This window comes from Alligator mississippiensis, chromosome 5 (assembly GCF_030867095.1).
Source record: "Alligator mississippiensis isolate rAllMis1 chromosome 5, rAllMis1, whole genome shotgun sequence".
NCBI lineage: Eukaryota > Metazoa > Chordata > Crocodylia > Alligatoridae > Alligator > Alligator mississippiensis.
In genome coordinates, this window is record NC_081828.1 from 190,441,115 (window position 1) to 190,454,164 (window position 13,050).

General features: G+C 43.9%; 1 protein-coding gene across 5 annotated transcripts in view; it reads right to left on the reverse strand.

Annotated features, from left to right (window-relative positions):
- The window catches only part of MPP7 (MAGUK p55 scaffold protein 7), a 277,171-nt gene extending 266,218 nt beyond the window's left edge, over window positions 1-10,953 (reverse strand). For 2 of the 5 annotated variants that reach the window (XM_059729112.1, XM_059729113.1), the window contains exon 1: window positions 10,798-10,953. The gene's annotated coding sequence lies outside the window, so the exon portion shown is untranslated. The remainder of the gene's footprint in view (window positions 1-10,797) is intronic. The other 3 variants (XM_059729114.1, XM_014609084.3, XM_006263073.4) reach the window with 2 other exon arrangements.
- Window positions 10,954-13,050: the final 2,097 nt, after the last annotated feature.

The window sequence follows — 13,050 nt, forward strand, 5'->3', positions numbered from 1 at the left end:
CATTACTCAAGTTGCCATATCTGCTCTTTATGGAGAGCAGCGGTAGCACACCACCACACCTTCCCAGGATTCTGGAATTTCCTCGGTATTCCAAGGTATATTACCATGTTCCACAAACTCTTTAAAGACTTCAGTTCATCTTATGCGGTTTTTAAAATGTATTAAAAATTACCAATTATCCCTAGTAGATGTAGTCCAACATCCTTGTGAGTTAATTGGCTAAGAAGTACTCCACCACCTTCATGTGATGCAGGTGCAGTGTCGTCGTCCGTCTCTTCCCCCCCCCGCTCTCAAACACAGAACACTAAGCATTTCTGATAATAATGATACAGAAATGCAGAAGTTACTTTTACCATCCATCTCAAATCAGGCCTATACCTTTGCAGGATTTATTCTGTACTTAGAATCCTTGAGCCTCTTATCAGCCTAAGCCTTGGCAGCCAAGGAACTGTCTTTAACATTTTAGTTTCTTGTATGAGTGATTGCAACTTGATTGTTCTTTCCCTTCTTCATTTGCTAGCTACCTACTTTTTTATTTGTGCTGCACCAGGCTAGACTTGTAACTGAAATAAGTTTGGGTGTGAATTTTCCTCAGTAGCAGCTGATATACTGCAACTTCCCACGTGCACGTTTTTATCCATAGTAAATGTGAGGTAGCTTGATCCTCAGCAAAAGCGACCCACCTCATGTAACGTGTGCACAAGCAGTACCCGACTCTCTGTAAATTCATGCCCAAACTTTCTTTAGTAATTCATTCACATTACCAAGACCACATTGACCAATACACATTTATGCTTACGAGGTTCTGAGCAGCCAATAAGCAAAATAGATACAGAGTACCAGCCCTCACTCTTTTGTCTATAATTCTTCCTAAATAAATTAAATCTTTACTTAACATGCTAATCACCACCATCGCCCTACATTTCAGAAATGCCAATTGCATCAAACTGCTTAATACAAACTTTTTTTGAAAAAAATATTTCTATATACATATATACACAGCATCTAGCATAAGCTTTCCTTCCCATACCTTAAACCACATTGAAAACCAGCACTCCTGTTACATTAAATAACACACCAGTGCACCAGCCCACAATCCTTTTCCTGACTCAATCGCAGTCTCTTAGTCTTGGCCTCCCTCCTAATCCCTCTTGCTTGCCACTCAGAATCTCAGCACTGATACATAAGCAGTTCACATCTCTTTTCATATTCTCTCACATATTGAGCAAAAGAAGGTTACTTTAAAGTGGCATTTGCCTTACCTTTAAGGTAGGTAGCACTTTCCTTTCTCCTTGAACTAGTAATTTAAATGTCCTCCTAATAATTCCTGCTAGTCTCTCAAAGAAGATTCCCTCTGCTCTGTGCAAGATCTCCTACTGAACTGCATCCCAAAGTCCCACGATATTAACTGTTTGGCTTCAGCATTCAGCTTTGTCATTCACACATTTGCAAAGATCTTCAAGAATCACTCAGACTTCCTTCTTCCTTGTCCTGTGGAATTGCACACAACATTGATGGTATAAACATGTTCAAAGGAGTCCGGAAGAGCATGTGGGAAAAGAAGTTACCAGAATGGCACTATCAGGGAGAAGGGGAAAAGGAAGACATAAGATGTGATGGAGAGATATAATGGAGACAGACATGAAAGAAAAGAAGTTGGAAGAAGATATGTATGACTGAAACTGGTGGAAAGCCAGGATCCACAGCAACAACCCTATTTAGATGGGAAAAGTGAGGGAAGAGGAGGGAAAAAAAAAATCATGCAACATTGATGCTGACCTACTGAACAACTTCACAAATCTTTCTATCTTACAGCTGCATTTTATCATTAGATGCCACTGCTCCCCTGCTGCCAAATTTTTGGACCACGGGGAGCTGGATAGCATAGCTCTGTGGGCCACAATGCTGCTGGTCTGGGCTCTCATACGGGTCAGCAGCAGCGGTCTCATGGCAAACCCCCCTCCTGCCATCAGGTCAGGATGCAATGGGACATACCCCCTTCCACTACAGCCACTTTCCAGTCTGGCCTCAGACAGCATCTTCCAGAAACAGGCACGGCAGGGCAGTTCCACTTGGCAGTGATAGCAGAGCAATACCCTTAACTCCCACATAACCCTCGCTAGCAGATGTCACATCCAACTTGTGCATGGGCTCCCAGCCCAGCTGCATGACTTTCAGATACAACATACAAGCCAAACACTATGCCAACTCTATCTACTTCTCAGTGCAGGATCAACAGCTCCACCCCTGCAATGCCGATATTCCACTCCTGCTGGGACTGACAAAATTAGCCAGCACTTCTCAAATAAAACATTTTGGATGAGGGAGCAACAGGTTCCAGCTACTTCAGAAAACTCTAAGCTTTTTTGGGATGGGTCATCCATCCCAAGTGACACAAGTAAAATTCTCTCACATAATACTAGTCAAAAACTGTTTCTTACTTGAATAAATAATTGATGCGACTATTACATTGATGTAATTTGTTTATTGAGATTTTTAAATTTAACTTTGTACTACTGAGTTATAAACAACAACTGACCTTCCAATAAGGAATTATGAATAAGAAACTACAGATTATATATATGTTCTGTCGCCCATAAGAGAGTGCCGCCTTAGAAATTTAAGAAGCACTGAGGACCCTTTCAGTATCCCTAGGAATTATGGGCTGAAGAAAAGATACTGACTGAAGCAATGACAGCAAGTTCTGCAGAGAACTGCTAACAAAGAGCTGCTGTTCCTTGTACTGAGAGTGGAAGTAGCCGTCTTAGAGTGATAGGGGTGAAGGGAAACAGAGGGAGGAGTTCAAGTTTTAAGATACGACAAGCTCTAGAGCATAGATCTCATTTTTGTTTTGGATATCAGCCTTCATTAATTCCACACCCACACTCAAGTCTGAGTACCTCATTTTCAGAGGAAGTTTCTGTTTCAAACTTACAACTTTTCTGCAGGACTCTTCTCTCAAATGATGCCACTTGGGCTTTTTAGCATTCCACTTAAATTGTAACTGAGCTACAGAAGTTCACTGTGCATGCAATACTCTAAGGGACTCAGTATGTAGGACTAATTCTTTAACAGCACACAAGCAACTTTTAACAAAACCACTAATTTGTTCTCCTCAACAAAGCCCTGTAACAAATGATCTGAGAGAGACTTTTGTGATATTGAGCCAATCCTATTTTGCCACTGTTGTAATGACCTGAAAACAGACAAAGACAGAAGTTATGAGGGGGGAAAATGTGTTTAATACTAGTTGTTAATTACTGACTCTAATTAAGCCGGTTACAAGCTGAAGAAAGTTTAATATATCTGTACCTAGTTTATAGCTAACAAAAGAGGTTTTTATCACTTTAGATATTAACCATGGTATATAATTATATCTTATGTATAATATGGTTTATAAAACAAAGCACTACTGTTTGCATTCTACCTGGAACTAAAACACTCCTTTTGGAATGATTCCAGCTATAAAAACCAAGATCATTACAGAAAACAGTGCATTATAAAAGCAATAAAGCTTTTGTATTCGCTTTAGAAAAGTACATTTACACACTTGTAAATTAGAACTGTTTGACCCATAGTAAATAGTTCTAATGACAGGAGCTCTAAGTGAATTTTAAATATTTACACTACTCTTTATTTTTTATATTACAGTCACCAATTATTAATATAATATTGCTAGTCTGAATATAGCTGATATTTCCACTGGAAGCAGATGAAAGAGGACTTTAACACTGGAAATGAACTGCTTCTCACTGAATTGCGTACTCCTCTCTCCATCAGTTTGGTCTACATGCTTGAGGGAAGGACTTCACTCATTAGACAAACCATTTTTGGCACTATTAGTTCTCCTAACTATAGGTTTCTATTTTCACAAGTTCAGCTCTTTATAGATTTGAAGCAAACACCTAGTGTCACTTACAAATCAAGGGAAATGATTCCTGCTGTATTCAGCACTGGTGAGAGACCACCTGGAGTACTGTGTCCAGTTTTGGGCGCCACACTTCAAGAAGAATGTGGATGGATTGAAGAGTCCAGTGCACAAGAACAGAAATGATTAAGAGCCTGGGAAGCAAGACTTAGGACAGGGGTTTGGGGTTACTTCGGATGGCCCCAGGGGGTACTCACCAATTGATCACAGGGACCCCTACCTGCCCCCCGGTCATCTGGTTATTGTGGTCTTCTCGACCGGCCGCTGGGGGTACACTGACCCAAAAAAGTTGAAAACCCCTGACTTAGGAGAAAAGGCTGAAAGAGCTACGGTTATTTAGTTGGGAGAAGAGAAGACTCAGGTGGGATTTGATACTAGTCTTCAAATACCTGAAGTGTGATTACTGACCAGAGAGAGATGGGCTTTTTTCCACGGGCATGAGGGACAGGACTAGAAGCAACGGCCTCAAGCTTCAGCAAGGGAAATTTAGGTTGAAGGAACTTTCTGAGTATGAGGGTGGTCAAGCATTTGCAACAGGCTACCTAAAAAGTTGTGGAATCTCCACCCTTGGAGACAGACACTTGGCAGAGATGGTTTATAAAGGAATGATCCTGCCTCAAGGAGGGGACTGGACTAGATGGCCTTGTGAGGTCCTTTCTAGCCCTTTCCTACAATCTTCTGGCAAAGCTTTATATTCTGGCCTTATATTAATTTATGTTATATTCAGAATCTTAGAGACTAATAGAGAAATTTGAATCCAACACTGCGTTATCAGAAATCTGTGGTTGTTAAAGGAGTTATCGGGTAATCCTATCCAGCTACCTAGTTTACTTGCACAGATTGAGGATGCTCTGCAAGCTGGAACATACTTTAGCATCTGAGTCTGAGCATACCACTGCTGTAACTTCGCTCTTCTATAGAGGGTTGGGAGTACTAACCCAACAACACTCTGTACCAATACAGCTAAATCCAAGAACACTTACTCCCTCCTCCTTTAACCAAGTTTTTATATAGCAAGAAAGTTTGATGGGTTTTGTTTTTCTCTTCTCCTCTTCAACTAAGTCCCAAGAAAGTCAGAAAAACTCGTAGTTGTTGGAATTGTCACTGTAATTAAAAGCATGCCTCAGGGAATCACTGAGATCCAATTTTGTCTTATTTGTTATATGGACAACAGTTAACTGAAGTAAGAGCCAAATGCTTCAGTGAAATCATTCAGGACAGGCATACAAATCACACCTCCACATGATTCCATACAAGCAATAAACAAATATTATATAAAATCTCAAGATACAAATCTCAACTGGAAACATCATGTGGAAATATCAGATGAAAGCCTCCCTCCTTCAACCCGGCCACAGTAAAGGTTCGTACTACAAAAAATCTTTTAGAATTCCAGGTTGCTTCCAATTTTAAATATGTACAAATGTTCAATCTTCTATAGGTACCCACAAGCTCCTTTTGTAGAAAAATCAAGAGGTAATTGGACATCACTAACAGGTTTAGGTTTACCCATAGGTTTAGGAATTTTTTTCAATATCAGGCCTGGATCATGTGGGCAAATCACTACTCACTATTATGTATCCTTCCTTCAAACTAGAAATGGCAGCTATGCAACAGAGAGCAAAAGCCTACCGGATAGGTAGTGGAACCTTGCTGACAGAACCAAGGCAAAGTCATTGAATCTTTTGGGCACATAAATCTCTAACAGTCAAAAGACCTGACCACTAAAAGCAAGTGCTTTCAGTGTTTGAATTTCACCATGACTCCTGCACACTTCAGGTTATCATTTTTACCCCTTCCAACTCCTCAGCCAAGAGCCTCCCTTATTTAAAAAAAAAAAAATCCAAACATTGCAAAAAAAGCAGATTTATCATCTTCAGCAGATGTTCCCTCAACTTTTGATTTATGAATCTGAGTGCTCTGTGCCTAGAAGAATTATATAAACCCCAAAACCTCGTTCCTTTCAGAGTAGGAGATGAAAATAACAGTTTTCTTTTATATTTTATATAAACAGCTTTCCAGGTATCACCCAACTCCCTTACTTTATCCTGGTCTAGGTCTAACAGCATGCCAAAAAGTGAGGAGTTTTGACAGTCCTAACAGGACAGGAGACAGTCAGCCATAAATAAGGTTGGAAGATGCAATCCAAAGACATTTAAAAAAAAAAAAAACAACTTTAAAAAAATCTTCCTTTGCCAGCTCTTGACAGTCGGACTATTTGAGACAAATTCATTTTGGGTGCCACCACATATACATCATAGCCATGTGCACCCAACATTGCTACATCTAAAAATACTAGCCAGTTGCCCATCAAGAATGATAGGGAAGAGGAGGCTGGAATGGAGTGCTACCACCTAATGACCTATGCTGCCACTCTTCTGCCTCTTGCAGGGGGCAAGGTGGGGGAACTGAGGCCAGCACTGCTGGCCCTGGCTCCCCTACCCCCTGTCTGGTCCTCAATGTGGCTTGCAGGGAGCAGGGTGCCACCACCTAATGCCCCATACTGCCACTCTTCTGCCTCTTGCTTTGGAATCATGGCAGCTCTCCCCCATGCTTGGAGCACTCTGATTGGCTGTGTCCATCAGCCAATAAGAGTACAAATAAAGCATGACAGACAGACAGACAGACAGACTGACTGACTTAGTCTTTTATAATATTAGGATACAGAAACCTGTAAGAGATAAGGATTTGTATAATACCTTTAAATGAAACAAATATGACTATTACCTTTGACTGTTCCGGCATTAGAGCAAATGAAATGATCCATGTATTCTTTTATAGACTTCTGATATGATATTAAGTAGTCTATTTTTTAAGAGAAAGGTTTGTGACCTTAAGTGGCCACCTCTGGCCTTTGGAACCAGTCTCAACTCAAATTCACAGGAAATTCTACTAACACAGCTCTCAAGTATGAAAAAATCTTTGTTATAGATACCAAGGCTGATAAATGATTTATCTATGCTGAGTATACATATTAATCTTTACACTGATCAGACCCCTTTGTATGTCTCCAATGGTAGAAAAGTTCCACAGGAAAGTGCAACAGATTGGAGAAACTGCCACAGGCTATTGCTTCTGCTTCTCCTTCCTTTATGGATGCAGTGACACTCTGGCCTCAAGGCTCTATTGTACTATAAATTAATAACTGTGCTGTTTCAACGTGCACAAAAGGCATGCACCTGCACCAATTACCCTGCTGTTGGGGCACAGAGCTCCTGTATATCCATAAGTAGAATTCTCTCTCTAGGATCCTGCGAAGGAATGATCTAGGTCCAGAATGCATCCTCTCAAGATCTCTTTCCCTACTAGAAAAACAACAAAACAACATAGCATGGACCCTGCTGAACGCAATTCTTCTGCAAACCCAAGTAGGACCACAAGAAAGCAACTGGATATATTAGAAGCTAGTGAGTTCAGGAAACTAAACAGCTTTTTTTACACATTGTAGTTTGCAAGCATTTTCTGCAATTATTTTAGATACAAGGGACCTTAGCAATTGCTCTAGAAGTCCCAGTAAAGCAACTACAATAAGGGAGTACCGTCTTGAAGCCTTGCCACACACATCAGTTCTGTTTTGCAGATAAATCCCCATAGATAACATTTTTATTTTAAGTTTACAGTTTAAATCCAGCTTTATTTAAATATTATTCCTGCACCCTCCATGGCTGTTCTGGAGATAGGGCAACTGACAGCACTGTGGAGAAAGAACTGAATAAAGCTGAAACCAGCAAAATACCAAACCATGCAACAGTGCTTTAAGTTTACAAAGTGCTTCAGACATTAATCCTTATGAAGTAGGTAATTGTAAAATGTGACCTCAGCTGCTCTCAGACCTGCAGGCAGCCAGACTGATAGGTGACAGAACTAATAGACTGAACAGACAATGAAGAGGTGGCAAGAGCACTGCTCTGGGGAGACTAATTATATTGTTACTGCTGTTATACCAGCCCTTGCAGTGTACAATGGCATTGCTACAAGAGAGTAAGAACCAGGCATCAGTAGCTAACCGTACTCAGAATTAAATGCATCAAAGTGAGAAAATATGTCCTGCTAGAAGCAGTTTTCACATGTGAAATATCACCATTCTAACACTAGGATTGTCTACTGTAAGTAGGACCAAATTAGTCTAATTCAGCAAACAAGCCAAATTGGAGTGGGACACATTCACCCTCCAGGGTAGAAATCTAGCAACTGGAAGACATGCAGATTAAAATGACATACCTCAATCAATAAAAGTGTATAAGAGAGTCAAAGTGGCACCTGAAAAAGGGAGGAAAGAGTTTCAAACAGACTAGGGCAAACAGGGAAGTAATGCTAAGAAATTAATGATCATAGGAGGCACTGCCAGCCCAAGACAGTTGATCCAAAATCAAAACTTCTGCTAGCAAAGTTCAGAAAATCTGCAAAACAGGCACCCACCAGATCTCAAGTGCCTAAAAAATGCAGAACAGAGACTGACTTATTTCTACCTCTCAGCTGACACAGCTCCTTCAGCAAGTGCTCCACACCTGGAAAGAAACTACTCCTGTTGAAAGCCTGAATTCAGAAAAGGTGTTTTGAGCATTTCCTCCAAGAATCTTCCTCAGCAAAAAGCAGCCATCTCCTGGCCATCCTGTAGCATACCTGCTGATGCCAATGACCAAAAACAAAATCTCACTGAATTCAAGGAAATGATTTTTAAAAGAGGTCTCAAGAACTTAGTTGGACTATGTTGCAAAGGGTGAATGGTTTCAGACAGTCTAAGATTAGAAACAGAGGAAGATAAAAAAGTAAAGAGTTTGATGCTGGAAAAAAAAGAAAAAGAAAAACCAAGCACTAAATTAGAAATCAAGAGATGGAAATGCCAACAGTCTTAATGACCAACTTGATTAGATAGCTATCACCCTCCAAAGTTATTCAAAAGCTAGAGGGTCCTGTTTCTCAAAAATAGCGTTCAGAAAACAGAGTTTCCATAACTGCATCTTGCTAGTCAACAGGTCTCAAGTACAGGGGGGGGAGGGGGGGGTCCTATAAAGGCTGGAAAACCTACTAGAAAGTCAAAAAATTAGAACTAGATGTATAACTTTTGCCCTTGTTTTTTAAAAATCAGTCTTGATTACCATATTGTCTGTGTATGAAATTCCAATTTACTTTTACTGTGATGGTCATCATCTCATTCAAAAATAAGCTTCCAAAATTAACTTTATTCTCTTAGTAAAACCACCTGATCCATTTCGGTACCACATCCTCAAGTTCTGGGCCAACACTATCTTGTTTCATGTTATGACCACACCTAGAAAACATTAGATCCAGAACAAGAAGTTTCAATGGGAACTCCAGTGAAAGTGAAACTTGCATTGATTAGAACTTAAAAACGGGAGCCTGAACTGTGATGTCTGACACAGCTTTTGGAGACTACAAATATAAAAGGCATTTCCATTCTGGTGACCACAAATAATATGTTCATCCTTTCTGAACTTCAAAGTTTTGTACAATCCTAATGGCAACATTTAGCCCAAAGCTAAAGTAAATTCCAAAACAGAACAAAAGTGGAGAAAAGAGTTTTGATCCTCTGTGCTAATTTGAGAAAACAAGTGTTTCACTTCTGACTCCAGAATTTACTCATAGAATAAAATCTCTATGCATTAGCCAGGAGACAGAAAAAATACATAACACTGAAGATGCCTCATGTACCAAAAATACTAACTACTTAGTTTCACATCTCTACAAATATCTTTTCACTTTGCTGGTATAGCAACAAGTTAGGTTTTCTAAGATGAAAGACCTGATGTAAATGAAATAATAAAAAGGCCTAGATTTCAGTGACACTTGGGCAAGTGCTTGAAGTTTAGGAACTGTTGTTATACTTGTGATGTACAGCAAGATTTGCAAGATAATTACAAGTTTATGGAAGGTTTTCAAAGGTTTTAAGTATGAAGTGTGTTAAAAAAAAATGTGTCACCCACTTAAATGTATATTTACTATATCCTATAAAAAACAAAATGCAGATAAAGAATCTGTGCGCTGAGGACAGGATATTTTTCAGAGGATGGGAGAGAAGTAGGGCTGGAAGGGCCCTCCAGAGGTCACTTCGCCCAAACCCAGCACATGGGACAGGATCATCCCTGTCCAAAACCATCCCATCCAATTGATCATCTAAACTCCACATAAGATGACTGCCAACCCTGACACAAAACATAACACCCTAACCTGCCACAGGTACAGCAGGGGAACCACGGCAGCAAACATCATTTGTAGCGTGTTTTTGATTCAGCGAAAGACACAATATTTTAGACAGAAGTTGGGCCGGAGAGCCCAGATCATCCCGAACCGAACTGCCCATCGCCTAAACCTGACCCAACACAGACCCACCGCCTCCCCGAGGGGAGGACGGCAGCCAGCGCCCTGCCCCTGCCCCAGGGAGCACTGCCAACACCTGCTGCAGCGGCAGCGCTATGAGTGAGCCCCGGCGCCCGGTCCCCACAGTCAGGCGGGGCATTAGCCCGGCCAGTGGAGAAGCCGCCGCCGCCGCTCAGCATCGCCCGCAGTCATTGCTGAGCGCGCGGTGCGAGGAGCCGGCGAGCCAGGCCCGCCGCCAGGCGCTCCAGAGCGGCTCCGAGCGGGCTGCGGGCCGGGGACGCTGCCGGCACCAGGCGGCGGGACCCGGGCAGAGCGGCGGCGGGTCCCGCGGGCTCTCTCCCGGCCCGGGACGCAGGCAGGGACGCTCGGCAGGCGCCGCGCTCCGGGCTCCCCGCGCGTCCACCTGAGCGTCGCCCGACCCGCACCTGCCGCCCGTGACAGATGCCATCTTGGCCGCCGCCGCGCCGCGCCGCGGGCAGCTGCCACCCGCCCGCCAGCCCGCCCCGGGCTGCTCGCGGTCCCGCTCCCACCTGCTCCGAGCGGCGCGAGGCCTCGCGAGTGGCGGTTGCAGCCCGGCGCGTCCGCGCGGAGCCTGTTGCTGTTGGTGTTGGTGCCGCCGCCGCTGGGCTGCGCCTGGCCGGGCCGGGCCCCCAGGGGCGGGGCACGGCGGAGAGTGCAGGAGAGCCCGGAGAGGCCGCCCTCGCTGAGAGCTGCTTCCCGATTGGCCGGAACAGGGAGCGGGCTGGCAGCTCCCGCCGCCCCCGGGGGGTAGACCGGTCTCTCATTGGCTGGAAGGGACGGGACCAAGCGGTGCTGTGATTGGCTGCTCGGGAGCGTCGCACCCCGCCCTAGCGGGGCCACGTGACGCCAGGTGGGGCCGGGGCGGGGCGGGGCGGGGGTTTCGTGCTGCTTTAGCGGCACCTCCCCGGGTGGCCTTAGCTCTCGCCCTCGCGTGGTCTCGAGGTGTTCCGTCGCCCCGCTCTGCCTCCAGGCACGTGTTCGGCCTGTCCCGCGCATGGGAGCGCGGACACCGGAGAGCTGGGCCCGGAGAACGAGTAGGGGAAGTTGTCTCTGGTGCCCGGGGCCTGGGCAGCCCGGGCAGGAGGGACGACCAGCGCGCCCCCCAGCGGGAGGCGTGGGCAGTGTTTCCCAACCTTTTTCAGCCCAAGGCAGGCTTACGTTAATACATGTTTCCGCGACCCACCTGTTAAGGCGTTCCCCGGCCTCTACCTAGTGCAGCCCGTTGCTGTGGCAAAGTTGTGCAGCGCGCCCGCTCGGGTCTGGCGGGACGCTTTTGTTGGGGAAACACTGGCACAGCGGCAGGAAAGCCGCAGGGAGACTTGCGCCGGTAAGGGATGGTTCTTGGGGCTTTGCTCGCCCTTCCCTGCAGCCAGGTAGGCCGGGGAGCTGCTTCTGGCACCCCTTGGTAAAGGAGCTTCTAACTCAAAAGGTGGAAGTGGTAGGGGGGAGCCCCACCACAAGGCAGCGCTCCCAGAGCTTAGCCAGATGCTGGTGGCTCCTTCCTCAAAGTTGGTGACACGGAGCGTGCCCGTGGGGCTCAGAGAGCAGGTGTAGCACAGCACCTGCAGCAGCAGGCTGAGAAGGGATGTCCGAGCCCATTGCCCCCGTTTCTTCTTGAATCCAGCGACAGTCCCGTTGTGTGTAGTCATTGCTGCGCAAGCACGTCTGGGTGGGCTGCCATTTTGCAGCACGACCGCCCCCAGTCCATATGGACTTGCACCAGGGAGGTTCTTTGTTAATCTCAAAATAGATCTGTGCCCAGGCTCTGTGACAGCTTGTTTCTGATTCCCAAAAGTTTGCCTCCTGGCACAGCTCTTCTGCTCTGTTTTCAAGCAGCATTTTAATAAAGCCTTTAATTGTGACAAATTGGAGACAAATCTGTTGAGCTAGATTAACATAACAATGAATCTTTGTAAAGTCTCCTTGTTTGATATAGTTTCTACTCCTTTCTTGGGTCAGGTCAAACTCTTTTATCCAAGAATATATGTACTGCACAACTATTTTCTTCCAATCCAATCTGACATTTGTTTCTGATAAATTTTAAGATTCTTTTCTTTGGCAAATGACTCACTATTACAGTCTCATTTCATTGACAGTCTTGCTCCAGATCAGCAAATAATTCATAATTGCTGCCTCCTCATCCATATCTTCAAAGAGCTGTGATGTCCGCCTCAGAAAGAGACACTTCTGAAAGGAAGTGGCTTGTACATTAGGGATTATTTTGAACTATTCTCAAACATATTTAAATTAATGATTTCACGGTGTCTAGAGGTGCTAGCTACCTTAAATAATAGTCTGGCTTTTGGATAAATAAGTATTTGCTGTATGTTTTCAATACCGTCTTTTAATAGATCCATCATGCATTAATTTAAATGTAAAATACCCACAAGATTAAGTAGATGTCAACCTAATCATTTTTTCTTTAATTTTTTCTTTTTTGTTCTTCTCTTAACTAAAACCATTGGAGTTGTACTCCAATGTGACAGAAAAACATGACTGAAGGAAACAGCCTGTCAGTACAGTGGCCCCTAATGCCATGTACACCTCTGACCACTGGCAGGACCTGGACATCTAACAATGGTTTTACAGCCACAAGAGAAAATGCACCACCAATCAGTAGAAGAGCTGCAATATCCACCATCACTTGCTGATGAATGGATGTCATACACTAGCCCAAAAAATTAGAACTCATTTGGTGAAATTAATAAGAAGCTTCTGAGATGCTGTATGCAAGCTTTCAGCTGTTGTAGAAGAATTTAGAA